The sequence below is a fragment of the Pristis pectinata genome, chromosome 27 (genome assembly GCF_009764475.1).
Source record: "Pristis pectinata isolate sPriPec2 chromosome 27, sPriPec2.1.pri, whole genome shotgun sequence".
In the NCBI taxonomy this organism is placed as follows: Eukaryota; Metazoa; Chordata; class Chondrichthyes; order Rhinopristiformes; family Pristidae; genus Pristis; species Pristis pectinata.
Window position 1 is genome coordinate 26527791 of NC_067431.1, and position 27262 is coordinate 26555052.

General features: G+C 43.1%; 1 protein-coding gene across 9 annotated transcripts in view; it reads left to right on the forward strand.

Moving 5' to 3' along the window:
* The window catches only part of LOC127583556 (neural cell adhesion molecule 1-like), a 435935-nt gene that overhangs the window by 87907 nt on the left and 320766 nt on the right, over nt 1-27262 (forward strand). The window lies entirely within an intron of this gene.

A 27262-nucleotide genomic window follows, 5' to 3' on the forward strand; every position in this document is an offset into this window, starting at 1 on the left:
CTGCTTCGGGGAAGGGGGTCATGCTATTTACCAGCCCAGCCTCTCATAATATTCTACCTACCTAAAGGAAACTGGCCCAGTCTCTACAAAAGGCAAGTTCGACCATGACCTTCCTTCTGCCTTTCAATCCAGATGAAGGATCTCGACCCAAAACGTTGAGTGTCCATTCCCCGCTACAGATGCTACATGGCTGGCTGAGTTTCCCTCGCAGTTTTTTGCTCCAGCTTCCAGCATCTGCAGTCTCTTGTTCTGCAGCCTTATCGCTAACCTCGTAAGTCCCCTCTGCACCCTCACTGGAGCTCTGTCCTATGGTGTGGTGACATAACTTGTGCTTTAGACAGGTCCAGCAGGTCTTAAGGTAACCAGAAAGCTGAAATGTGGAGGAATTTCTGGTCTGAGAGAGGGCTGCTTGGGAACTCTCTATTCTAGAGGCTGTAGATGTTCAACCTTGATTGTTCTTAATTCAGGGTTGAGGTTGAATACAGGACAGGAGGAAAACACTAGCAGATCATATAAACTGGTCATTGGTTTATTATTGTCACATGTACCGAGGTACAATAAAAAAAACTTTGCAATCCATACAGATCATTTCATCACATCAGTACATTGAGGTAGTACGAGTGAAAACAATAACAGAATGCAGAATAAAGTGTCACAACTACAGAGAAAGTGCAGTGCAAGCAGACAATAAGGTGCAAAGCCATAATAAGGTAGATTGTGAGGTCAAGAGTCATCTTATTGTACTAGGGGACAGTTCAATAGTCTTATAACAGCGGGATAGAAGCTGTCCTTGAGCCTGGTGGTACGTGCTTTCAGGCTTCTGTATCTTCTGCCCACTGGGAGGGGGGAGAAGAGAGAACGTCTGGGGTGGGTGGGGTCTTTGTGTATGTCAGCTGCTTTTCTGAGGCAGCGAGAAGCGAAGGCAGAGTTCATGGAGGGGAGGCTGGTTTTCTGCAACCCCACTGAAGAGTGGAGCAGGTTCAAGGGACCAGGGGGTCTACAGTTTCTCATTTTCTCAGCTCCATATACTACTTTACCAACTGCTGAAATCTACCCTGCTTACTAACCTCACTCTGTCATGTCCGAAAACTCCGCAACCAGGAATATGAAACTGCCATTTCTGCTGTTAAATTTTGTTTTGTCTTTAATCTCGTGTTATGACCTTGCTTTCTGTGGGACCTTGTTGTGGGCACGTTGCCACTGCCCCTCCACGCCAGTGCAAGCGAGTGCACTTGATAAAAATCACATTGAGATGCCCTGAGGTTGTGCAATGAGTCATTCTTTTTAGATCTGCCATGTACTTAAATTGACAGTTTTGGAGGGATTCAGCTTTATTGAAGAATTAATAAATGTTTTTGTGCATTGCCTGTCTAAATGGGACTGCTGTGTTGGCAGGAGTTCTGTTCCAACAGCGTGATCTTCTAATGACATTTTTCTCCTGACTGTCTGACCTACCTGTGATGAGTAGTAAGACCACTGAGAGCCTTGGCTCCCCCTTGGATGCAGAGGTTGATGTTCCGACTGGACGGTGGGAAGTGCCTGCTGTGCTGGATTTGTGGTCTTTGGTCTCGATCACTGCCACCAGTTGTCCAGTGCCTAGTCACAGCATGGAGTGGTTGCTCTGAGAAGTGACTCAGTCCCTGGTCCCATCCCTGGACATGCTCCACTACTGTAGGGTAAGCACTCAGACCGATCCCTGGTCTCTGTGTAGAATGAAGTATTGTCATCTTTTTACTGTCTATTCTTCTTGTTCCCTCAGTAAAGCAGCCAGCATATTCAAAGACCCCACCCACCCTGGACATTCTCTCTCCTCCCCCCTCCCATCAGGCAGAAGATACAAAAGCTTGAAAACACACACCACCAGGCTCAAGGACAGCTTCTGTCCTGCTGTTATAAGACTCCCGAACGGACCTTTTGTACGTTACAGATGAACTTCACAATCTACCTCGTCATGGCGTTTGCACCTTATTGTCTACCTGCTTTTCTCTTTCTCTGTAACTGTAACCATAACACTATATTCTGCATTCTGTTATTGCTTTTCCCTTGTACTACCTCAAAGTACTTGTGTCTTGAAATGATCTGTATGGATAACGCGCCAAACTAAGTTTTTCACTGTATCTCAGTCATGTGATGATAATACACCAATGCCACTGAATGTACCACTTCACCCAAGTCCATTTCCCAGCTTCACTGCCCTCAATCTTCCCTTGTGATTGTGTCTGTTTTAATCCTATCTCTATCTGGATAGAATTTTGCAGTTATAGAGGCTGCATTGATTTATCTGTCAGTATAGTCCAAGTCCTTTCATTTGTCTGTTATCCTACTATCTCTGTTAATATTTGGCAGTGATTTTGCTTGCTGTTTAATATCAAAAATACACAAATCCTTTTGGTCATCTCCAACCTCAGCTCAGTAAATCTGCCTTTACAGCTGGGTAGCCAACTGCATTTCATCTCATTCTTACACACGTCCCAGGTGATTCACGAAGCATTCACGCTTGCCGATTGATGGGTTTGACAGACTGAAAGCGACCCTGTTATCAGTGCGGGAGCCTGGCCTGATCTCTCGCACTTGGTATTGATTTGCAGCCATCAGCAGCCGTTTTTATTTGGCCACAGTTAGATTTAGAAAATAACTGCACACGCATTTTCTCTGACAAAAGAAGAAATTACGGCTCCCTAATTTGTGGACTTCAGCAACATGAAGTGCAATATATTTACAGCACTTGTCGTGACGCATTGCCTCAAATTCCTGGAATCCAATTTAATCCTTGGCGCAAAGAGGGAAGTAATGCACCTTGCATTATCTCCTGTGCCTTAAGTACATATTTCAATGATTTTCAGTGGTATTCTTTATAAATTCAATCATTAAGAATATAGCAAATAATAAAGGACCCCTCAAGCCTTCTCTGCCATTCAATAAAAGCATGGCTAATTTGATCTTGGGCACTGCATCACTTTCCTATCTGTTTCCCACAACCCTTCCATTGCCTCAGAGACAATAGACCAGCTTGGCCATGAATATATTCAATGATTCTGTTTCTAGGGTTCTCTGAGGTGGAGAGTTCCAAAGAGGAGGTGGCTTCCTTAAATGTTGGCCTGTTATTCCAGAACACTGTGCGCCCATGTTCCATCTTCTCCCACGAAGGGACGTGTCCTCTTGACAGTTATCCTGTGAAGTTCCTTCGATCACGTTTCAATAAGACAGACACACGAGACGACAGATGCTGGAACCTGGTGCAACAAACAATCTGCTGGAGGAACTCAGTGGGTCGAGTCCTGATACGGCATTTTGACCCGAAACATTGACGGTCCCGATGCAGGGTTTCAACCTGAAAGGTCGACAGTTCCTTTCCTCCCACAGATGCTGTTTGACGCGCTGAGTTCCGCCAGCAGATTGTTTGTTGCTACGTGTTTTCAGTAAGATCACCTCTTAAACTCCAAACAGGCTCAACCTTTTCTCATTAGACAACCCCTTCGTTCAAGGAACCAAACCATTGAAATTTTTCTAAAATAAGACCAAAACAGTACGCGATACTCCACCAATGCCCTGCACTGCAGCAGGACTTCCCTGTTTCATCCTCTCTACAGTGAAGACTAACATTTCATTTACCTTCCTAATTACTTGGTAATGTTCTGCATTTCATGCATGAGTTCATCCAGATCCCTGCACACACTGCTCTTGGTGTCACCATTCAGCTGTGTTGATTCCATCATATATTTAAATTGTCTATTGTGTATTTAAATTAAACACAATATATTTAAATTATCACTCGCAGATGTTACACTGCAGACAGTTAGCTGAAAATTAAAAGCAATGTTGCCCTAATGCACTCCAAATTGATCGCAAAACCAAGCTAATTCAAAAAGGAAATAATTGATGAATGATCCATTGGTAGTGGCATCATGTAGGGTTGTACCAGTGCTTTCAGTTCATAAGTCTCCCGCATTATAACAGGAGAATTAACCACGGAGGTATATTTTAGGCCTTCAAGAATTAACTGATCTGTTATAAATTTGTTTGGCTCCAAAATGTAAACAAGCTGAAGTTTATTCACTGTGATATTAGCAGATTGTTGTGCAAGAAAATTGAACCAAGTTTCCAGGATGATCCACTTGCATCATAATTGAATGCGCTTGAATATTTAGTTCATTGTATCTGACTGAGCTGCTGAGTGCAGAGTACATAAAAGTTGTGATTCCACACTGCTAGCCCTCTGTGTTGTCAGTCGCTATGTCTCAGATTTTTTTCTTCCCAATGGCCTCGCAGAATGACTTCCACCAGAGTGGTCTGACGAGGCAACCCACTGCCAAGGGCAGTTAGGGATAGGCGAGGAGTGCATTCCTTGTCGGTGACACGCACGTCCCACTAGTGTGTCCAAATTCTACGCTGGTACAACAACTAGAAACATTTTTCTTCTAAAACCTGTTTTGAAAACAGGCCTAATATTTGGATTGCCTCGTGCCGTGATCCCAATCTCGTTGGACTCTAGTTCCCCAGATCCCTCTCAGGTACAGCCACATTGAGAGGGGATCTTCAGGTAGGTTTACCCAAGGCCTGGACAGGTGCCAGGCTTTGTGTTTTACTGAGAGGCACTGAAATTCCTGTTCTTTCGCCTTCCCGTAACAAAAACGGCCTGGTTCTCAAATTACAAAGTCGAGTTTATTGTCATATGCTCAAGTCCACAGGTGCAATGAAAAACTTACTTGCAGCAACATCATAGGCACATAGCATCAGATAAGCAGCGTTCACAAGAAAAACAAATTAAACATAAATTACACACAATTTTTACAATAAAAACACAATTAGAACAAAAAAAAAGTCCATTTTAGTGCAAAGTGATCAAAGTGGTCATAGTGTTGCTAAACTGTAGTGATTAGGGTTGTGCTGGTTGGTTCAAGAACTGAATGGTTGAAGGGAAGTAGCTGTTCTTGAACCTGGTGGTGTGGGACTTCAGGCTTCTGTACCTCCTGCCCGATGGTAGCAGTGTGAAGATGGTATGGCCCGAATGGTGGGGATCTTTGAATACAGATGTGTGATGTGATGAGGGAAGTGTGATTGGTGCTACCCACAATAGGAGGGGGTGCAAAGAGTGAATCGGTGGCCAGGTTAACGCAGTGTCAAGTTTCCTGTTCTGCTGTGGTCATTTATAAAGAAAATTGGATCCGTGTAAACTTGATGTACAGGCTCCTGGATCAATTTTACTTACTTACAAGCACTGTGTAAGGTAATGTCTCTGCTGGGACAGTGATACTCTCTGACTAGCAGGTGGTTTCAGTTATGGGTTTCATGTTGGAATCTAATGAATGAGCCCTTTTGGGCTGTCTGTGGCTCAGCACTGAACTGTGAGTAGTTCCTGCAGTCCATCGCCATATGATTGGTGACTGACAAACCAAAAGTATAACTCACCATTTGGGGAACTGAGAGAGATGTGTAGATTGCGCAACTTGAGTTTGTTGCTTTTCGTGACCATTTATTTTGGAACCTGGATAAAAAGGGTCAAGTTTGGAATAAAACAAAATGTGAAAGCAGCTGAAATGTTTTCCAGTTCTAGATTTAACCTGAGTTAATAATAAAATATAGTAACCAAAGTCATCATTCAAGCTGTTAAATGTACATTGGCACTTAAGTTGCATCTCTCTCTCTCTCTCTCTCTCTCTCTCACTCTCTCTCTCTCTCTCTCTCTCTCTCTGCTCATCTCTCTCTGTCTGCTAGGAGTTATGGCAATGTTTAGTCAGGTTACTGGTTTAGCAGCCAGTGTTCTGGGGCCACTGATCCAGAGACACAAATCCCACTACAGTGGTGGGGAGATTTAAATTCCAGTAACTAATCAAGTCTGAACTTAAAATTGGTCTCAGTGATGGTAACTGTAGAACTGTCCTTCTGGTAAAAACCCGTCTGGTTCACTGATGTCCTACATGTGATCCCAGTTCTACCAATGTGATCGACACTTACCTGCTATGAAGGATGGACAGGACCAGTGCAGCCTATATCCTGTTCATGAACAAAACAAAAATGCCACTGCAGGTAAATGAACTGTACTTCAGCACATAAAGCCATTCTTCACAAGGGCTAAATCAGACCCACACTGAAGGAACCCTCTGTAGAATTTGATGGACTGAGAAACAAGAAGCAGAGTTTCTGCACATCAACACAAGATGCATTTGGTCTGAATGAATTAATCCTTTGAGGACTAACTTAATTTTCTTCATTCAAGTTTCATTTTCTCTGTCTGCAGCAATGTCTGATGCTAAGTTCCTGGTGTTAACTCATACGGAGCTGGAACCGGGGAATGCAAACCTCCTTTGAATAAAGATTTGAGAGAGGGAGAGAAACAAAGATGCCTTCAAAAGCAAAATACTGCAGATAGTGTAAATCTGTACGAAACAAAAAGACTGGTGAATCCTCATTGAGTTGAAACATTAGCTGCCAGATCTGCTGAGTGCTTGTAGCATTGTCTTTTTTTAAAAATTATTTTGGCTTTGCTGTTTTACTGCATTGAGGAGAAGTGTTGCTCCAGTGGAAAATTAGAAGATTGGAGGATAGGAGAATAGATGGTGGAAATTTTGGAATAAGCAAATTGAACTTTAAAGTGGGGTAAAATTAATTGTCGATTCACAGACATCAATCGGTAGTGTAGCGGTTAGCGTAACACTGTTGCAGCACCAGCGACCCGGGTTCAATTCCAGCCGCTGTCCGTAAGGGGTTTGTACATTCTCCCCGTGTCTGTCTGGGTTTCCTCCGGGTGCTCCGGTTTCCTCCCACGTTCCAAAGGCGTACGGGTTAGGAAGTTGTGGGCATGCTCTGTTGGTGCTGGAAGTGTGGCGACACTTGCGGGCTGCCCCCAGAACACTCTATGCAAAAGATGCATTTCACTGTGTGTTTTGATGTACATGTGACTAATAAAGAAATCTTATCTTAATATGAAACGGGAAGAGGGAGTGGGACTAGATCAGATAAAGGGATAATTTTTGGTCTGGTGTGGTGATATTTCTTCCACGTGAATGCCACATTGGAATCACTCTGCCAGGGCTGAGTAGTTTGGCTTTTGATCCTTCCCTGAGGAAAGTGGAACATTGCAAATCACAGCTTAATCCTTGAAATCCAACACCACCTTCTCTGCAGCCGAATGACTATTTTGTGAAAGTGTCATACAGGGCATATCTGTTCAATTACTGGCCTTTACTGCAGAATGAGGAGTGCTTCTCAACACTTCTCTGCAGGCTGACTCCTGACTCCCTCCCCATTTATCCCCCCCCCCCCCCCCCCCCACCCACACACACACACACACACGCGCCCACACACACCCACACACACACCCACACACACCCACCCACACACCCACCCACACACACACACACCCCCCACACACACACCCACAAAAACAGCACAGCGAGTATTTACTTTTGTGTTTGTCTTCCACAGAGGATGAAGCCTTGAGTTTTGGTATCACAGGGATTTACTTGTGATACGTGGGGTTGGTATTTTATTACCAAAATATAATTGGCATGAATAAAAGACCAAATTCATGCCTCATTACATTTGAACAAGAGTGTACTCTCCTGTAAGTTTGCTGATTAAAGACTTTATTTTTTAAATAGCTAGCTTTTATGCAAACGGATTATTGAGGCAGTTTCCTATTAAGTTCACATTAAGCAACAGATTCTAATTAAAGTGTATTACTTTTTGTTCCTGCATCCTTTTCTTTTGAATGATGTTGAGTCTTGAAGGATCTAATAGCCGGAGACCAAGGTGGGTACAGAACGAGAGGGGCAAGTGGATTCTGCTCACAAACTCAGCTTGAATCTCTTCTGAATGATTCAGGCCAGGAAGATGATTGTTGTAATAGATTTTTAGCAAACACTGATAAGAAAAAACATTGAATGGTTTTGATGAAATAGATTTGTTGGTGAGTCTGCATCTGGAGTATTGTGTTCAGTTTTGGTCACCCTGCTATAGGAAAGAACTATTAAGCTGGAAAGAGTGCAGAGGAGCTTAACAAGAATATTGCCAGGACTCAAGGGACTGAGTTATAGGGAGAGGTTGAGCAGACTGGGAATTTATTCTTTGAAGTGCAGGAGAATGAGGGGTGATATTACAGAGGTGTACAAAATCATGAGGGGCATAGATAGGGTGAATGCACACAGTCTTTTTCCAGGATTGGGGAATCAAGAACTAGAGGGCTTAGGTTTAAGGTGAGAGGGGAGAGATTTAAGAGTAAGCTGAGGAGCAACTTTTTCACTCGGAGGGTGATCTGTATATGGAATGAGATGCCAGAGGAAGTGGTTGAGGCAGGTACATTAAAAATATTTAAAAGGCGCTTGGACATGTCCATGGATAGGAAAGGTTTAGAGGGAAATGGGCCAAATGAGGCAAATAGAACTCATTTAGATGGGCATCTTGGTTGGCATGGACTGGTTGGGCTGCAGGGCCTATTTCCGTGCTATATGACATTATAACTCTAAATTCAAAGTTGTGTGTGTGTGTGGAGACACAAAAATTAGCAAGAAAGATTTTCATTCCAAGGAAGTTGCTTGTAATCGAGACTCTGAGCCTTTCACTTTAGACAAGTGATGGAACATCAACTGGTTTATTTTTGGCTGGGAATTAATAACTAGGTCAGTGAAGCAGCCACAGCCCTGATTTAAGTATTCATGAGAGGGAAGGTGTCTGGATTAATGAAGAACATGCTGAAGGTTTTTGCTGATGTGAATTTTTTCCTCCAGATGCTAAACCTGTGTTTTGTTTGGGAGGTGTCACGAGCGTTGGCACCTGATTGTATGCACAATCAGAGCCTGCTTCTCATCAGTGCAGTTCCCTTCAGATCTGATGGAGTGAAACTCTGGTGTGGATGTCCTTCACAGCGCAGAGACTCTCCTTCCTCCGGTAAAATATAATAACCTTGGCAGTCACAGCTGTCAAAGGGAAGAAAGCCAGATCATTTCTCATGGATCAGAACTTGCACCTTGAACTACCCAAGAGTTAATCTCTGCCAGACTGGAGGATCAGTTTGATTTTGGACCAATGATAATCTTTATTTACATTGACCATTTTATGCAGTGAAGCATCCCAATGGTATTTCACAAGATCATTGTCAAATGGTATCTGACACTGAGTTGTAGAAGCAGATGTTAACCAGATGGGCAGACACTGAAAAATGGGATGTTTTAGGATATACAGATCTGGCATCTGTGGATCTAAAAACGAGGAAGGAGGTGAGTTCTAGAGAGGGAACTTACAGAATCTTCTGGCTTGGCAGCTGAAGGCATCAAACCCAAATTCTCATTCCATTGAGAAACCGTGCAGGAGTGATTAAATTCAGGAATGTGCAAGGGGTCAGACCTGTAGCAGTGGCAGAGATCTTGGAGTGTTGTGGGACTGCAAGAGACGAGAGGGCTGGAGAGAGGTGAGACAGCAGAGAGATTCGAACATCGACTGTGTGAGTCAGGATGTAATTAAGCAAGAAGTCGCTTTCCAACAGTGGTTCAATCTTAAAATGTTTGTTCTGTATCAGCTGGGCAAAATTTGCATAATTTTTAAAAACTTGCATGCATTCTGATTTCTTTTTCTGACTATTTTATCGAAATTATTCAGCTGGTATTTGCGTATTAGCTGATTATTAAACCTTTGACACAGTTACCAATTTTGAGAAAAACATGTTTTTAGATCCACAGATGCCAGATCTGTATATCCTTTTGATATAAAATGATATTTTGACCTACGGAATCTGCCAATTCACGGAGCCATTCTCCCACTGATTTTGTCCTGTGACCTGTTCTCCCCATTTTCCCCAAAACTGCCCCCAGACTACCATTCGCCTACACGCCGAGGACAATTTACAGCAGCCAGTTAACCTGCAAACTGAGTCCTGATGCAGGGTTTCGCCCCGAAACATAGACAGTTCCTTTCCCTCCCCACAAATGTCGCTCGACCCACTGAGTTCCTCCAGCAGATCATTTGTTGCTCCAGATCCCAGTATCTGTAGTCTCTTGTGTCTCCAACCTACAAACCATCACGTCTTTGGGATGTGGGAGGAAACTGGAACACCTGGAGGAAACCCACACAGTCACGGGGAGAATGTGCAAACTCCTGCAGACAGCGTCCGAGGTCAGGATCGAACCCAGGTCGCTAGAGCTTCACCACAATGCCACGGTTTTCTTCCCTTCAAGGCAGCTGCGTCAACAGGCATTGATTCCATGGACGTTCAGTGGGTTTAGTACGTAGTCCTGTCAATCAATGTTAGTGATAGTTTTACAGTGTCAATCAGTGTTACCTGGTCACGTCGGCTGAATCATTCACCATCATTACTTGATCTTCATACTCCTGAACTTCACAGCTACAGACATCGAGTAGAGGTTGCGAGTGAGAATGCTTGTAGTGTTCCTTCGTTGTATTGCATGTATTCTGAGGTCAATGGGAGCAAGTGCATTATCTGTGCCAGCCAGAGGCACATCTGGGCCGTCTTGTCTGTCATGCCCAGCACACCTGACCAGATACAGAAGAGAAGCTGGACCTGGCATAGCCCAGGCTGAGAACTCGTTAAAGCGGAAGGGAGCTGTAAACACAAGGACAGGAGCACTTTGTTTCTGAGGCGGAGGAGCTCTGAGTTTTGACCTGAACCTTTTTCCGATGCAGTGATGTCCCCTTTATATTTTTTGCTCCTTTTTACTTACTTTTCCAATAAGAACCAGCAGCCACACATGATCTTCCAGAAGCCCCACATAATCAACAGAAGAGACGTTACCGATGACTGTTGAAAATCCACTGATGCGCCAGGTGCAGTGGTCAGGTGCTCCGGATTGTTTCTCACCTCGCTCCCTGCCCATTGTGAAGTAGGCCCATCAGTAAACGTTCCCGGCTTACACCTTCCCCGTCGCTTTCCAGACCCAACCTCTGGCCCAACCACATCCAAGCCCTGCGTGATAGGGGAGGACACTGCAATTCATTCAAACTCTGGAGCAAAAAATACCACAAACTACATTTCCCCACATCAACATTTGTAGTGAATCCATTTTTGCCTCCAGTAATGATAAGAAAATGAATCAGTTTTTTTGCATTTTTAGGCATTTTCATTTTGAATTGAAGAAAATTTTGCCAAGTAAGATCTTTTCAGTGAAGCAGCATTTCTCCTCAATGACCGATGCATTGCTTTTGCTAGGAGTTTGTTTGTTTTGCATTTCTTGTACTATGGCTGAGAAACGTGCACTCATTTTTTTTAGGTGTTGCCTGATCTCCTAGAACTCATGGTCAGTATATAACAGGAGATCTTATCCAGCAGGTTGTAGCCATCAGTGAAACAGTCATCAATGCCATTATATCAGCCCAACACAAAAACCAGCTTCCCCTCCATGGACTCTGTCTACACTTCTCGCTGCCTCGGTAAAGCAGCCAACATAATCAAAGACCCTACCCACCCCAGTCATTCTCTCTTCTCCCCCTTCCCATCGGGCAGAAGATACAAAAGCCTGAGAACACGTACCACCAGGCTCAAGGACAGCTCCTATCCCACTGTGATAAGACTATTGAACGGTTCCCTAGTACGATAAGATGGACTCCTGACTTCATGATCTACCTCATTATGACCTTGCACCTTATTGTCTAACTGCACTGCACTTTCTCTGTAGCTGTGACACTTCATTCTGCATTCTGTTATTATTTTACCTTGTACTACCTCAATGCACTGTGTAATAAATTGATCTGTACGAATGGTATGTAAGACAAGTTTTTCACTGTACCTTGGTACATCTGACAATAATATTCCAATTCCAACTGAGGAGCTTAATGCTTCTTTGAGGTTGTCATGTCAAGATTGTTTTACCCTAAGCTTAGAGGGATATGGTACAGAGGAGATTTACCAGGATGGTTCTCGGATTGGAGAGCATGTCTTATGAGGATAGGTTGAGTGAGCTCGGGCTTTTCCCTTTGGAGAGAAGGAGGATGAGAGGTGACTTGATCGAGGTGTACAAGATGATAAGAGGCATAGATCGAGTGGACAGTCAGAGACTTTTTCCCAGGGTGAAAATGGCTCACACAAGGGGGCATAACTTTAAGGTGATTGGAGGAAGGTATGGGGGAATATCAGAGGTAAGTTTCTTACACAGAGAGTGGTGGGTGCGTGGAACGCACTGCCTGCAGATGTGGTGGAGGCAGATACTTTAGAAACTCTTAGATGGCCACACGAATGATAAAAAAAATAGAGGGCTATGTGGGAGGGAAAGGTTAGATAGATCTTAGAGCGGGATAAAATGTCGGCACATCATCGTGGGCTGAAGGGTCTGTACTGTGCTGTAATGTTCTATGTTCTAATGCAGGCAAATGGGACCAGCTTAGATGGGCATCTTGGTCGGCTTGGTCCGGTTGGGCTGAAGGGCCTATGTCCATGCTGTACATCATCTATGTCTAAATGTGCAGCTGGGGTAGGCCTGTTTTTCTATCTGTTCGCCTTTCAAGGGGCTTATGAGTTGCAGCAAGCAATCTCCTCCTGACCCCTCCTTCAAAGAATTCTGGCCATTGTGGACCCTGGTCACTGCTTACGCCCAATGCTACGCCTGCTTTGACTGCATGGCTACTTGAATACATTCACAAGCTGCTGCTGAATCCAAATTACGATCTGGAGAACATTGAGCAAATTATTAAATTAAGCCAGGAATTCTCTGATAAAGAAAAAATAAATAACTTGGGGGCTTTGCTGAAGAAAAGTAATTAAATAAGTTCGAGGATTTAAGATTGTATTTTAATGCTAGTCATTATTCCTGTAGAGAGAGAAATAGAAAACACATTCAGGAATAGGAATGATTTGACACACGTGAGTGGGTACTGATCCCTATTTCCATGCTAGATGGATAGAAGCTTGGTATCAGGAATAGCATAACCTGTATTGTTCAGTTATCTATTGCAGAGCAACAACAAGGGAAATATTGCTTCTTTTTTGAAGTGGTCAACTGAAAGAAATGTAAGGAAACTATTATTTTGCTTGGGCTTTAACTTTGAGTGTGGAGGTTCAGAACCAGTGTGGCTGGTGCATGAAATGCGTTGCCAGGAAGAGTTTGTGAAGCCAGCACTGTAGTGGTGGTGATGGTGCATTGCTGCTGCAGATCTGAGTTCCAATAGGGTGAAGAGCTCCCTTCATCTAAATATATTGTGTGATCTAGTGAACGGTGCTGATGTTTTGTTGTGAAGAATACTTTCCCCATTGTGGATTAATAGGTAAAGAGCCACCATGAAAGTGTATAGTATGTAGACTGCATGGCTTCGAACACTCAAGACTCTTGAAGATCTCTTAGTCTCGGTAAAGAAGGATAAACAATTCTCTGGTGCTTCTAGAGCTTCCATGGATTCAGTATTCAGCACAGTGAGATATTCAACAAGTTGCTTCCTTTAATTTTTGTTTTGATGTGTATGACTTGGAGCTAAGAGGGAGAAGATTTTGGGGAAAGAAACATATTTCTGTTTGAATATTTTCTGATATTAATACAGGAACTTGCTTCATATCTATCTGCAAATTTCTGTTTTATTTATGGCATTTAATCTTCGGTGATTTTTCTGGGCTTACATTGCTGTAGCCTGTCCCAACAATGAGAATACTCAAGATATCAGTAACACCACTGAGTTTATGGATCAAGTTTATGTTTCCCCTTTGGTGTTTGGTCTAATGTTCCCGTAGAGTTGGTTGGTGTTGTGAAAGGAATCGTAAGGAGCATCAGGATTTGGCTCTTAGTGTTTAATTTTATTGGTTGCGAATGAAGATTTGTCTTTACTTTGAAGCAGAGTTTTGAATTGGCTTTGCTCTATTGTCGACTTAGTTAATGTTGAGATGTCTGTTCTTTTAGAAAGTGAAGTGTATAAAGGTGGGTTAATTTATGCAACTGATGATGACAAATAAAATTGGAATTCATAGACATTTGTAGGAGGATGCATTCCTCCTTGAGTAGAGCTTTTTCTGGTGGGGAATTGCAAAGTCATTTGTCATGTCTGCCATACTGATCAACAGCTTGGAATTCATTCATTTATGTGAAACAAATTATCTTAATTTACTAGTCAAGTACACTTTGTGATAAATTGCTGTGGGATACTCCCTCCATTGTCGTGTATGTTGTTGAAATTCAGGAAGAGGCTGAACCATTTAGGGTTTCATGTCCAATTTTCAAGAACCAATATAGAATTTAAGACCCTTGGGATGACATTTGTCAGTATTGCTGCTTTTACTGCATTTGTATTGATCATTTGACTGCAGGCTTTAGCACACTTCAAGGTACTAACTAGTGAAGAGGACATGGTGTTTGTCCAGCAATATTCTTCAGATAGAGCCACAGTGGATGACCTTCTGGTGAAGAGGGAGCTGTTATAAGACTATTGAATGGACCTCTTGTACGATAAAATGGACCTTTGACCTCACAATCTGCCTTGTTGTGGCCTTGCACCTTATTGTCTGCCTGCACTGCACTTTCTCTGTAACTCTGTATTCTGCAATCTATTAATGCTTTTCCCTTGTACTACCTTGTTGCACTGATGTGGTGACATGATCTGTCTGGATGGCATGCAAAACAAAGTTTTTTTTACTGTACCTCGGTACATGTGACAATAATAAACCAATTTACCAATTTAGGTCCCGTTCCTGGGCATTGTGGTTAGCAGCAAGAATGAGTTGCAAAAGCAACTGTGCAGCAAGATGCATCCTGCTGGATTGCAGATCCAGTGTCACTCATCGCAGCTGGCGGTGAATCTGTGGAATTCATTGCCACAGACGGCTGTGGAGGCCAAGTTATTGGGTATACTTAAAGCGGAGGTTGATAGGTTCTTGATTAGTAAGGGTGTCAAAGGTTACGGGGAGAAGGCAGGAGAATGGGGTTGAGATGGAAAAATAAATCAGCCATAGTCGGATGGTGGAGCAGACGCGATGGGCTGAATGGCCTAATTCTGCTCATATGTCTTATGGTCTTAACTGGCAGCAATGCCAGCGATAATGGGGAGAGAGAGCAGGTTCTGGAGGGCAGGAACCAAGTGATCTAAATCACTGAGGTCTAGAGGAAAGCACTCTCGTTGACCAGGCTTCTCAGAAGTAACAAAAAATGGAGACACGAGACTGCAGATGCTGGAATCTGGAGCAGCACACAAAAAGCTGGAGGAACTGAGCAGGTCAGGCAGCATCTGTGGAGGGAAATGGATGGTCGATGCTTTGGGTTGAAACTCTCAGAGGTAGTTCCAGACATACCTTGATGGTGCTTCCTCACCAATTCTGTGGATATGACTAGGGTGTGCATGGAGCTTGAAGTGGAAGAAGAAGCCACAATGTCTCACAATGAGAAATGGCTTTTTCGATGGTGGGGACAGAGCAATGGAGTGACCCCATGTTAACCCCCCCAAAGTTGATGTAGCATCCCTGCCCGGCAACTTAATGTCTGTGGTCAGAGAGGGTCCCGCCATCTGGTGGCAGGCCCCCAGAACTGCATCAGGAATAATCTGTGTCCGGATACATGGATGGAGAACAGGGATATGTTTGCGGGTGTTGTATGCTGGAAATAGCGGATGAAACTTTGCACTAAAATGTTTTTTTCTGCTGAGTGCTTACTGTTAAATTGTCTTATCTGTAGGCGTCTAGATATTTTGGGTATAGCTATTCATACCTATCTGAAACATGACGTCAGTGATGTTTATCCTTAGTATTGGTGTTGACTCAAACAGGATGTTCCCATGTGGTATGAAAGGAGCAATGAATTGTGTCTTGTGTTCAGGCAACCATCTGGATAAAAGAATGGTAATATTTAGTGTAGAAGCCCAAGTAAATAGTACAAATTATTTATTGTCTTCCGTTTTGGTCACCCTGCCATAGGAAAGATGTAATTAAACTGGAAAGAGTGCAGAAAAAGATTTACGAGGATGTTGCCAGGACTCGAGGGACTGAGTTATAGGGAGAGTTTGGTTAGGCTACAACTTTTTTCATTGGAACCCAGGAGACTGATGGGTGACCTTATAGGAGGTGTATAAAATCATGAGGACCATAGGTGAGGTGAGTGCATGCAGTCTTTTTCCCAGGGTTGGGGAATGAAGAACTACGGGGCATTGGTTCAGTGTGAGAGAGGAAAGATTTAACAGGAACCTGAACGGCAATCTTTTCATACAGAGGGTGGTGCGTATATAGAATGAGCTGCTGGAGGAAGTGGTTGAGGCAGGTACAATAACAGCTTTTAAATGACAGTGGGACAGTTACCTGGATAGGAAAGGTTTAGAAGGATATGGGCTGAACGTGGGCACAAGGGACTATCTTGGATGGGAATCTTGGTCAGCATGGACCAGTTGGGCCAAAGGGCCTGTTTCCGTGCTGTAGGACTCTGACTCTATAAAACCATAAGATGGAATCAACAACGAGTAAAGGGAATCCTGGAGACGCAAGAGACTGCAGATGCTGGAATAGCATCTGTGGGGGGAGGGAGGAATTAATAGTCTGCTGAAGGAGCTCAGAAATTTGGCATGTCCCTTTTGACCCTCACCAATGTTTATCGATGCACCATAGAAAGCATCCTATCCGGATGCATCACGGCTTGGTACGGCAACTGCTCTGCCCGGGACCACAAGAAACTGCAGAGAGTTGTGGACACAGCTCAGCACATCACAGAAACCAGCCTCCCTTCTATGGACTCTGTCCACACTTCTCGCTGCCTTGGTAAAGCAGCCAATATAATCAAAGACCCCACCCACCCCAGACATTCTCTTTTCTCCCCTCTCCCATCGGGCAGACGATACAAAAGCCTGAAAGCATGTACCACCAGGCTCAAGGACAGCTTCTATCCCACTGTTGTCCCTTGTATGATAAGATGGACTCTTGACCTCACAATCTACCTCGTAGTGACCTTGCACCTTACTGTCTACCAGCACTGCACTTTCTCTGTAACTGTAATACTTTATTCTGCATTCAGTTATTGTTTTACCTTGTACTACTGCAGTGCACTGTTGTAATGGATTGATCTGTATGAACGATATGCAAGACAACTTTTTCACTGTACCTTGGTACACTTGACAATAATAAACCAATTTATCAATTTAAGGGGTATCCTAGCTGGATTTCAGGGAGGGAAAAGGGTTGGTGCTGGAGATGGCTACCTGCCTACATTGGGAAGGTGTGGTAGCTGGTACAGCTCCATCAGTACTGAAAATGTGGGTAGTGAATGTAGGTGTCTTGGATTGTTTGAACCTGTATGTGGCGTAACCTTGTTGGCTTTTCATTCACTTCTACAACTGTATTTTGTTGGCCCTTTAGTGGGAAGCAGGATTTTGTTGGAAGGTTCTCTTTTTGATAGTTGCTTTGTTGGCATTGTATAACTATCATTGTCTGAGGTTGATTCAATTCTGAAATTAGTTCCATTTCTGTAAATGGCTTGTTATTTGCATTTTATGGAGCTGTGATTGGATTAGCAGAGGAATATTTGGGAAAGACTTTGTTGCGGGACTATTGATATGCAGACAGTTCAAGTGGATTTCACCACCTGATGATAGTTAATTGCTGTCGAGTCCAAAAATTTCTAATCCCTGCTTTGTTGATTGTCAAATCAATGTAAACTGAATCAGGAGTGGTGAGAGTGTGGAACTTTTTTAGTTCATCAGACTTAACTGCATTTTCAGCCTGTCATTGGGATCAAGGATCATTATAGTGTACTTGAGGTATTACACATTCGCCACACGCTCTCAACGATCAGCACGATTGTTTTCAGCTGTCTGTCACGGTCATCTTAATTAAACAGTGGCCTTCTTTCTGACGTCCTTCCCGTACTCCGAAAAGATGTTTGTACATTTAGATAGGTCTCCAGTCAACATAATGGACACAAAGCCTTTTTTAGTTACCATGCCCTGCAGAATTTTATATATAACTAGTAGATCGCCTTGGTGGGAAATGTTGACATTGAAATGCACAGCTATGGTGTACTCTTGGTTGTACTGACAATGTTTTGGTTCCTTCCCTCCTTGTGTCCATCCACCACATTGGATCCATCCATATTTAGTTAGTTACTCAATCGCAGAATCAGTCGTCAGAAAGTGTTGCAGAGAGGACATGACCCCAGTGTTTTGATGCAACTCATTAAATGGAGTTGGAGGAATTCAGAGTTTGCGAGGGTGAGAATCTTCTCAGTTTACTTTCAGACCCCTTCACTGAAATTGCGTTTCAACGAGTTGTCTCCAACTGTCGAGAAATTGGCCAGTGCAATAACATGCACTTATTTTTGATGAAATATTTATTCAAGTTTTCCATGTGTGAAGGACAGTTGTTAGGTTATAGTTAAAGTCCCTGAAAATGGTTTGAATTGAAGATTATGATAGGAAGAAATGGATTAGTTGTAGAATGTCTGATATTTGCCAGATTACTTGGGACTGCAAGTCTCTGTTTGCACGATATTCTCTTGCTAAAGGTTTAGTAAGTGTGGAAATCAAATCTTTCAGTGAGGCTTGGATAAAGTTTATGGACAAAATGTGAAAAGGTTAAGATACATATTCTCTTCTTTGTAAAAAAAAAATAAAATGTGGATGAGTTTGTTCTCAGTTCTGGATAATATAGTTCCAAACGTAGGCGTGGAGCCTCTGAACAGTTAGCAGAAGAAATTCAAAGATGTCAGCAAGATGAAATGGAGAATGGGTATTCAGAAACATTTCTCATACATTGATGACTCTCAGTGTTGTGTGCTGAGGTTTAAGTTCAACACGTGCAATTTTATGCTCAGTTTAAAGTATGGTGTCACCAACAGAAGGTGGGACGAAACCAATAAGTTAGCTAACAATATCAAGTGCAGGAGGGTGCCCAAATTCTTGTTGGGTTGGTGGATAAATGGAAAACAAGACTGAAGGTTTGTGGTGGTTCATTTTGACAGGAGGAATCACTGAGTGTGCAGTGACCTGCACGGTGTGAAGGGATTTCCTGAAGGGTCTGATGGTTTTCTTCCAGCCCCCTCAACTCAACACCTACCACCACACAACCACCTCCCCCCCCCCCCACCCCACCGACCTGTTTAAATCAACTTGGGGTTATAATTGCCCTTCTACCATATCATATTTGATGATTTAAAAAAAGCCAATGTTCCTCATACTCCACATTACGTTGAAGTCATTGTGAACTGTCCGTGGTTCTGAAATCTGCAAGGTTATTTCACTGCGAAGATAAGATATCTTTATTAGTCACCTGTACATCGAAACACACAGTGAAATGCATCTTTCGCGTAGAGTGTGCTGGGGGCAGCCCGCAAGTGTCGCCACGCTTCCGGCGCCAACATAGCATGCCCACAACTTCCTAACTCGTATGTCCTTGGAATGTGGGAGGAAACCGGAGCACCCGGAGGAAACCCACGCAGACACGGGGAGAATGTACAAACTCCTTATGGACAGCGGCCGGAGTTGAACCCAGCTCACTGGCACTGTAAAACATTACGCAAACCACTACACTCTTGTGCCTGCCTTTGATCAGGAGTTTCCAAGTGTTGTTAAAGACAGGTTGATACTCCATTATTGTTTTGGTTCAAATCCATTGTAATTTTGTTGCTTTGTTTCAGAGAGTGATTTTGTACAACAGAATTGGAATAATTCTGAATTAAGCTAACTCTGATGTTTTATTGAGCAAAAAACAAACTGCTGGAGGAACAGTGGGTCAGTCAGCATCTATAGAGGGAACTGGACAGTCAACGTTTCAGGTCGAGACCCTTCATCTTTATGTTAGATGAAGGGTCCCAACCTGAAACGCCAACTGTCCACTTCCCTCTACAGATGTTGCCCAACCCGCTGAGTTCCTCCAGCAGTTTGCTTCTTGCTCCAGATTCCAGCATCTGCAGCCTCTTGTGTCTCCTGATGTTTCATTCGACAGAAACAGGAATGTCAATGAAATATCAGTTAAGGTGAAGTTATCGCTTGAGTGATTTTAGTAGCATTTCCAAAGTATCTCTCTGTTTCTGAAGACAATGATTCATTCCACACTGATTTCTCAGTAACCAGTAACCCTCCAGTGCCTTGAGTCTGTGTGCCAATGAACCAGGTGCTTACTGGTTATTCAATCACGAGCCATCGGTTCTGACGAAAGGTCATCAACCTGAAACATCTCTCGCTCCATGAAATGCTGAGTGTTTCCAGCATTTTTTTGTAATATTTCAGATTTCCAGCATTTGTTGTTTTTGATTTCCAATGGTCCATTACTCTGGTTTGCTAATAACTTCCTGCATAGATTACTAGATAATGACTGGGAGGTTAGCAGTGTAACCATTGGGGAGTCTAGGTTATTGGATTTAATGTTGAAGTTTGTTTGATTATTGTTGATCTTCAACTTTTCACCCATCCACTTAGATACTCGTCAATTTCCTCTGCCTTCAATGAGATTCCACCAACAGGCACCTTTTCTCTGGGCCTCCCCTTTCAGCATTCTGCAGTGACTGTTCTTTGCGCAACTCCCTGCTTCGTTTTACTGTCTCCGTCAATCACTCCCCTTCTCACAGCTCTTACCCATGCAACTGCAGGAGATGCAACACCTGTCCTATTATCTCTTCCCTTCCCATATCCAGGGAGCCAGACAGTCCTTCCAGGTGAAGCAGTGATTCACTTATACTTCCAAGCTCTAGAGACTGGGTAGGCTGGGTTTCTTTTCCATTGAGCAGAAGAGGCTGAGGGGTAACTGGATAGAGCTGTACAAAATTATGAGTGACATAGAGTGGATGGTAGGAAACTTTAACCATTACAGAGATGTTGGAGGGAGGCGGTTTAAAGTGAGGCTGTATTCTGGAATGCACTACTTGAGAAAGTGCTCGAGCAGATACCCTCATAACATTTAACAAGTATCTGGATGAACATTTGAATCACCAAGGCGTAGAATGCAATAGACAAAGTGCTGGTAAATAGGATTAGTATAGGTGGATATTCGATAGCTAGTATGGATGCAGTGGGCTGAAGAGCCTGTTTCTGTGCTCTATGGCTCTAGTGTACTGCATTCGATGTCCGCACTGATCTTTAGTGTCAAGTAGCATTTGGTACCTTACTTTATTTTTTCCATCCGAGTCAGACGATGATGTTTTAGTTTTCCATTTAGATTAACTCAACTTGCTGATGGGAATGCCCCTTCAAAAGTTATTAAGATTATTATGAACTGGTTAAGATGAGGGAAGTATTGACCACGTTCACCCTAAGAGTGGATGTAGCTTGCTTCTGCGTTGGAGCACCTGCTGTTTCGCATCTGAACTCAGTAAATATGTGACATTATTTTGTCCAGCTATTTTAATTGAGATATTAATACATTTGGAAATAGATGACCATGAATCATAAAATTAACTATTTGTGCCATTTTGTCTTAATACGCTAAAGGAAAGCATTTTGTCACACATCAGTATTTGTTTCACTCTATCCTACTTTTTAAAGCAACCTGATTGAGTTTGGTATTTCTCAGAACATAGGTAATTGAAATAGGAGAAGAACTTTCAGTTCCTTGAACCCAGTCTGCAACCAATATGATCATGGGTTATCCTGAACTTCATCCCCATGTCTCTCAATTCCCTGGGTGTCTGAACATCATACACAACAACCAAGCATTCCCAATTTGTGGGTAATGCACTTCCAGAAATGTGCACTCAGAACTCGAGGTGCTAACTCTATCTATGCTTTGCCATTTGGAACACTAGTGACTACTGAGGAGATGTAATTGTCCTTCTATCAATTGGAACTGAACTTAAGCTTTTATCCCTGAGGGGAAATGATATTCTCAAATCCCCTCTCTATCCAATGTCAAATACAGGAGGAGTTAGCAGTTAGGTCTGGAGGAACTGACAAACCGGACAATCTGACATTGCTTAAAAACCAAAAGTTATACTTCTCAAACGGGTGCCATTGATACATTTGACATTTTATTTTCATAAAAAGGTATTGTTGAGAAATGGTTATAGTGGTTGTTCTTGTCATAGAATTAATGAACTTTACTCTGAATCAATAGTCAGAAATGAAGGCGAACTGTATAGAGCAAACGTTTATGAAAATTATGTTAATGAATTATGGTAATCTAATAAAACGAAGTCTGTTCAGAATCCCAGACTCAATAGTTGCCAAGTCGAATGTTTATTCAAATGCCATTATTTACATTTATCCACTTATCTTAACAATAATGTAAATAATCCTGAGTCTGAACGTATTCTAGGATTACCTTGAAACTGATGTATTCAATTTAACTCTTTGCTTACATTCAGGAGACAAGTTCAAAAAGTATGTAATTAATTCAATGTTCAGCAAAGGATTCTTTTCTGGAAAAGGTAGATACTCATGTATAGCAGGTTGAAGTGATCAGATCTCATTTTCTACAATGTACTGCAGCCACTGCGTTTGACAGTTGTTGTTGCTGCACCATTAATTAATTACTCGCTGCAATGAATTTGGAATCAAAACTATGTTTGGAGTATGAAAATTAAGCAAACGCATCCAAACTTGCAATCACCCAGTCTCATTATTGCAGAATGACTTGAAATGATCTGAGGGAGCAGATGGTAGACTTCGTCTGCTAGACATGGCTTGTACTGCCTTTAATCAGATTGGATGTGTCAAAGAATGTAGCTTGGCGATGTGGATTTTATTAAAGCAGACTAAATTGAGTTTTTTCCTTTTTTTCTCTTTGCATTTTCTTGCCCACTCAACTATGACCCAACTCCATCTGTCAAACAATCCACTGGTGAATGAATCGTGGCTTGTCATCTTGTTCCCTACTGATGTTAAAAAGGTAAGTGAAACCCTTTTGGCTATTTTCCCAAGCCAGTACCTGTGGAACGGACACAGTCAGGAGCATTACATGTTATCTGTGGCCTCCAGAGAAGCTTGTGTCAGGTTATGTTTGCTTGTGTGCAGTTTAGACACTGCTTAACTTTGGCTTTTTGTTTGCTGCTTCAACTTTTCCCAAATTTAATTAACTGCATTACAACCAGTTTGATTTGAATGCGTTCTGGTGAATACACAAGTCTGGCTGTGTAGCGACAAGATAAAAGACTTGTATGCAATCCATGAAATCCCATTCTCTTCGATTTTCAAGGTATTAACTACTTTCGCTTGAATGGATTAATTACTCCATTAAAATAGCTAATAAAATCAATTTCACACAAATGTGTTCAGAGTTTGTTTCCTAATGATCACACAATATAGTTCATGACTGCAGAGTGAGTTTACAATAACCATTGTTAAAATTGAGAACTTGTATGAACTTTCCATGTGAACTCAATGTCCAGATTGAGTCTGAGATAAGAATAGGTTTGGATGTGCCCAAGCAGGGTAGAATTTCTACTGGTGTTCTCCCTCTGTTTGCTGTAGATTTGATTTAAAAGACCCAGAAAATCCAGAATGTTTTATCTTCCCTGTTGCTGTCCAGCCTGAGTTAGGGTAACAGAGTTGGGAGAATGGAATTCACCCCACGACCTGCTTTGTGTAACTGACCTGTAAGCCAGCTTTCACACGCTGTTGGGATCAATGAATTAGCTGGATTTCCTAATTATGGTTAGTAAGGATGATATTAAAATTTGAAATGAATGATAAATCCGTGTTGCTTCTCCCCAGCTGTAAGGTGCGGTCAGAGCTGGTCTCTTTGTGTGGTATAATATATCGGCAGGATAAATTAGACTAAGCAATTTGGCAAGGAAATAACACTAATGACTGGCATAATTAGATGTTAAAGCCTAATGGTCTTTCAAAAGATTGCCCTGTGTCTTAAGTGGCGATAATTTAGCCATAAGCCGAACTTCCTTAATTTAAAATGGCTTCACTGGCTCTTATACTTTTGCCTGCATAATGCATTTTTAAAAAAGTATAGCTTATTACTGTTGCACAGAGTGACACAAGTTCTGCAAGTTGGTAGAACTTGTGTCACTCTGTGAAACAGTAATTTGATTTTTGTACTCTGAACATCAGCATCACATCCTGTGATTCAGTGTTGACCTGGTTGGTGACACACCCAGAAACGCGCAGGATTTTCTGAGTTACCGCAGCGGTGATGGGATGCTGCAGTGAAGTTTAGCGCCACGGAGGTGGACGAAGTTAGCTGCAGCCTTCGGCAGGGCCCTGTTCTGCCTTGCTGGCACTCCTTACACACTTGGACGTTACACCTTGCGTGTGTTCCTGCTTTTTGACTTGCACCTGTAAAACTGAATCCCCAACATGAGGTGGAAATGGGGTGGGGGGAGAATTCATTTATTCATTCTTGGGATGTGAGCACCACTGAGCAACTCTGGTTTTATTGTCCATCCTTAATTGTTCTTGAGAATGTGGTGATGAGCTTCCGGGGAAAGTGATCCCACAGTGCTATTGGGGGACAAAGTACCAGGATTTAGACCCAGTGACACTGAGTGACCTGCAGTACTTTTTCAAATCAGAATTGTCTTCAATTTGATGGTGGAGGTATTCCAATGCACCTACTGCTCTTGCCCTCGGTGGGACATGTCGTAGTTTGGGAGCTGTTATCAGAGGAACCTGGATGAGTAACAGCAGTGCATTGTGTAGATGGACCTGCTGCAGACTCTGTGCGCCAGGGGAGAGAATGAATAGGGTGAGGATTACAGCTACATTTTCAGCTGCGTACAACTGTACAATGTATCCCATAAACGGCAGCAAAGGTAAATTAGGAACTTGGGACAGATTTGAATGGGAAATTGGATTTGGAATCCAAATGAATATTATTTGTAATGAATATTATTTGTTGTTTAATTTAGATTTCAATTACACTTGCATTGCCTGATGTTATGCAACCAGCCACAGATGTGTAAATATGTAACTGGTGATATTCTTGCTAAATCCACTTCCAGATGCTGAAATCAGTTTGTCTTCCAGTTGATGTATGAAAATGATCAGTTGGTCAAATCGCAGCAAGGCCCAGCTGTGAGAATTAATGGCACCTGTTGACAGGATTCAGTTGTATTTACTCTTTCTTCTGGAGTGCTGTTGTAATTGTATTTTGTGATGAGAGTGCTTAGTACAAACGACTCAGGCTCTCGTTAGAGGAAAAAACCGGTAAAGTTCTCATTATTCGCTGTTGGCAGACAAGGCTGCATGCCAGATACAGGAGATTTACATATTATTTAAACCATTTCCCTAGTTAAAGTGCACTGACAACATCTGTTAGAAAAGCAGAAGCTGAGAAATGAGAGAGTGCAGTTTATTTCAGTGCTACTGACAGCGGAATGAAATGCGATGGTGACCGTCTCTGCGTCATTTTGCGTCATGACTGAAATTTCACTGGGTGCTCCGTAGCCTGAGTCACATTTACACATTGGATGTGACTTCAGCATGAGGCATGGATCATCAAACCAGGCGGCATGGCGGTGCAGCTGGTAATGCTGATGCCTCACTACTGGAGAGACCCGGGTTTGATCCTAATGTCAAGTGCCGTCTGTGTGGAGTTTGCACGTTCTCCCTGTGTCCCTATGGTTGCTGCCTAGTCCTGACTTGCTCTCACATCCAAAGGTGCAGTGGTGGTTAATTGGCCGCTGTAAAAATGATCCTTTAGTGTAGATAAGTGGCAAGAGTATTGAAGCGGAGTTGGTGGGTGTGGGAGGGAGAATAATTTGCAGGGCTCGGCAAGATGAGGAGAGGGGGGGGGTTGCAGCTAATGAGATTGTTCTGCTGGGGCCCAGCATGACCTGATCGGTTAATGAACGATGGAGCTCAGGGAGTCGAGCAGCATCTGTGGAAGGAAAGGAAATGTCGACATTACGGGTCAAAACCCTCCATCAGGACCCTCCCACAGATGCTGCTCGATCCGCTGAGTTCCTCCAGCAGATTGTTTGTTGCTCCAGATTCCAGCCTCTGCAGTCTCCCGTGTCTCTCTCTGTGCTTCAGTCTGATACGACGAATGATTTTCTGCCTCATCATAAGTGTAAGATAAGAAGTGAGAAATTGCTTCATTCCCCAAGCAACAGACTTCTTGGAACATTGGAAGACACTGTCATTGGGCTTGACCAGGCCATCATGGTACCCTCCCCTCATTATCCTTCAGCTTCTCCCTACCTCCTCCCTTTCACTGACCTACCTCACTTGAGTACCTGAGGCCCCTCGTGTAGTCCCTGATTATCTCCACCTGACAGAACTCAACCTCAGTGTCACCTCTCACTGCTAGTCTGACCCCAGGTTGCATCAGCCGATGAACGCTGGCTCCCCGCTCTTCCCTGATCTTGCAAGACCCGGCCACGGACCACCAAACGTGGTGCAGTACCCATCCTGAGACCCCAGCGAGGGAAGCGGTCGTTGGTGTTCCAAGCTGCCAGCGCCCAGTGCACTCAGTTGGACATGCCAGGCAGCAGGTTAACCCTGTGGTCTTGATTCAAGTAGAAGGTCCGAGGATGCAGTAAAAATAGGCTAACCTCTCTTAATTATAGCATGTAAATAAATGTGGAGCAAATCTGAAGATTCTGATTTAAAATTTCATTCCATTTTATACATTGAAATAAGCAACGATGACATTGGGAACCATCTTTCTGCAAGTCACCGCCACATGTATTTATGTAGAGTTAATACAGTAAGTTTGACAATAATTTGGTGTGATTTATGCTCCCTTCTTTGGCATGGCACAGGCTGATTGCTAAATATAGCCTTTCAGTGTTTTATGTGCCAGTAATGAGCCTTAATGCCATGCTTGATGCAGCAGGCTGACGTTCTCCATTTGCTGCATTACCCGTCCATCCCTGCAGACTCTGAGTGAAATTGTCACATTAGGGACAGTAGCTGTTAGATGCTGTGGACCCGTGCCCACTAGAAATTGGCTTGCATTTCACAAATTAATTTCTCTTGAGACTCTCTAGCTGGAAGAAGAGGCTTTATTCCACTAGCGTGAGCTGTATTCCGATAGAGGACTGAGTGATAAAGGTCATGGTGCTCATTTACTTTCCCAACTGTGGAATTTGCTGCATAGAATTGGACACTGGCACTCACACCCCATCCTGGTGTTTCACACAGTCACACTGGTGGGAAGGGGTGTCCTCATGGACCCGCGTAGCCTTGCTTTGCTTTTTACCCATGGTAATTTTGGGGCCATGTAGAGTTTTAGAAAGGACTTCAGGTGTGCCGACTCCTGGGCCTTGATGCAGTGGTTAAGAAGGAGCTGCCACTAAAATACTGCAGATGTTGGGAAATTGGAAATAAAAGCAGAAAATGCTGGAAGTGCTCAGCACGTCAAGCAGCACCTATGGAGAGGGAAACAGACTGTTTCAGCTCTGTCACCTTTTAGCAGAACTTTCACCAGGAACAGGAAGGGTCCATTTTCCTGATTAATAACCAGGGGGCAGGGAGGGCT